At 50.1% G+C, this 2500-nt stretch overlaps 1 protein-coding gene across 1 annotated transcript in view; it reads right to left on the reverse strand.

Annotated features, from left to right (window-relative positions):
* Nucleotides 1-2500, reverse strand: part of LOC135566781 (FH1/FH2 domain-containing protein 3-like) — an 8326-nt gene that overhangs the window by 5665 nt on the left and 161 nt on the right. The gene's annotated exons all lie outside the window — the stretch shown is intronic.

Below are 2500 nucleotides of genomic sequence, written 5' to 3' on the forward strand. Positions count from 1 at the left end.
AATGAAGCCCTAGTGTGGTTTAATAATGCCAGGTTTAATAAAGCCATAGTGTGGTTTAATAAAGCCATGTTTAATAAAGCCAGGTTTAATAAAGCCAGGTTTAATAAAGCCAGGTTTAATAAAGCCATAGTGTGGTTTAATAAAGCCAGGTTTAATAAAACCAGGTTTAATAAAGCCATAGTGTGGTTTAATAAAGCCAAGTTTAATAAAGCCAGGTTTAATGAAGCCCTAGTGTGGTTTAATAATGCCAGGTTTAATAAAGCCATAGTGTGGTTTAATAAAGCCAGGTTTAATAAAGCCAGGTTTAATAAAGCCAGGTTTAATAAAGCCATAGTGTGGTTTAATAAAGCCAAGTTTAATAAAGGCAGGTTTAATAAAGCCATAGTGTGGTTTAATAAAGCCAGGTTTAATAAAGCCAGGTTTAATGAAGCCCTAGTGTGGTTTAATAAAGCCAGGTTTAATAAAGCCAGGTTTAATAAAGCCAGGTTTAATGAAGCCCTAGTGTGGTTTAATAATGCCAGGTTTAATAAAGCCATAGTGTGGTTTAATAAAGCCAGGTTTAATAAAGCCAGGTTTAATAAAGCCAGGTTTAATAAAGCCATAGTGTGGTTTAATAAAGCCATAGTGTGGTTTAATAAAGCCAGGTTTAATAAAGCCATAGTGTGGTTTAATAAAGCCAAGTTTAATAAAGCCAGGTTTAATGAAGCCCTAGTGTGGTTTAATAATGCCAGGTTTAATAAAGCCATAGTGTGGTTTAATAAAGCCAGGTTTAATAAAGCCAGGTTTAATAAAGCCAGGTTTAATAAAGCCATAGTGTGGTTTAATAAAGCCATAGTGTGGTTTAATAAAGCCAGGTTTAATAAAGCCATAGTGTGGTTTAATAAAGCCAGGTTTAATAAAGCCAGGTTTAATAAAGCCAGGTTTAATAAAGCCAGGTTTAATAAAGCCATAGTGTGGTTTAATAAAGCCATAGTGTGGTTTAATAAAGCCAGGTTTAATAAAGCCAGGTTTAATAAAGCCATAGTGTAGTTTTAATAAAGCCATAAGGTGCCTCTACACCCCTAGCTCTACCCCCAGACCCAAACCTAGCCCTTCTCTAAGCCCTACCCCCTACCCCCCAGCCCTATCACCACAGCCTAGCTCTATCCCCAGACCTAGCCCTACCCTCTACCCCCAGACCTAGCCCTACCCTCTACCCCCAGAGCTAGCCCTACCCTCTACCCCCAGAGCTAGCCCTACCCTCTACCCCCAGACCTAGCCCTACCCTCTACCCCCAGACCTAGCCCTACCCTCTACCCCCAGACCTAGCCCTACCCTCTACCCCCAGACCTAGCCCTACCCTCTACCCCCAGACCTAGCCCTACCCTCTACCCCCAGACCTAGCCCTACCCACTATCCCCAAACCTAGCCCTTCTCTAAGCCCTACACCCTACCCCCCAGCCCTATCCCCACAGCCTAGCTCTATCCCCAGACCTAGCCCTACCCTCTATCCCCAGACCTAGCCCTACCCTCTACCCCCAGACCTAGCCCTACCCTCTACCCCCAGACCTAGCCCTACCCTCTACCCCCAGACCTAGCCCTACCCTCTACCCCCAGACCTAGCCCTACCCTCTACCCCCAGAACTAGCCCTACCCTCTACCCCCAGACCTAGCCCTACCCACTATCCCCAAACCTAGCCCTTCTCTAAGCCCTACACCCTACCCCCCAGCCCTATCCCCACAGCCTAGCTCTATCCCCAGACCTAGCCCTACCCTCTATCCCCAGACCTAGCCCTACCCTCTATCCCCAGACCTAGCCCTACCCTCTATCCCCAGACCTAGCCCTACCCTCTACCCCCAGACCTAGCCCTACCCTCTACCCCCAGACCTAGCCCTACCCTCTATCCCCAGACCTAGCCCTACCCTCTACCCCCAGACCTAGCTCTACCCTCTACCCCCAGACCTAGCCCTACCCTCTACCCCCAGACCTAGCCCTACCCTCTACCCCCAGACCTAGCCCTACCCTCTATCCCCAAACCTAGCCTTTCTCTAAGCCCTACCCCTACCCCCAGCCCTATCCCCACAGCCTAGCCTAGCCCTACCCTATCCCCAGACCTAGCCCTACCCTCTATCCCCAGACCTAGCCCTACCCTCTATCCCCAGACCCCCTACCCTCTATCCCAGACCTAGCCCTACCCTCTACCCCCAGACCTAGCCCTACCCTCTACCCCCAGACCTAGCCCTACCCTCTACCCCCAGACCTAGCCCTACCCTCTACCCCCAGACCTAGCCCTACCCTCTACCCCCAGACCTAGCCCTACCCTCTATCCCCAGACCTAGCCCTACCTTCTATCCCCAGACCTACCCTCTACCCCCAGACCTACCCTCTACCCCCAGACCTACCCTCTACCCCCAGACCTACCCTCTACCCCCCAGACCTACCCTCTACCCCAGACCTACCCTCTACCCCCAGACCTACCCTCTACCCCCCTAGACCTACCCTCTACCCCCAGACCTACCC

This window comes from Oncorhynchus nerka, unplaced genomic scaffold (genome assembly GCF_034236695.1).
Source record: "Oncorhynchus nerka isolate Pitt River unplaced genomic scaffold, Oner_Uvic_2.0 unplaced_scaffold_3361, whole genome shotgun sequence".
NCBI classification, from domain to species: Eukaryota; Metazoa; Chordata; class Actinopteri; order Salmoniformes; family Salmonidae; genus Oncorhynchus; species Oncorhynchus nerka.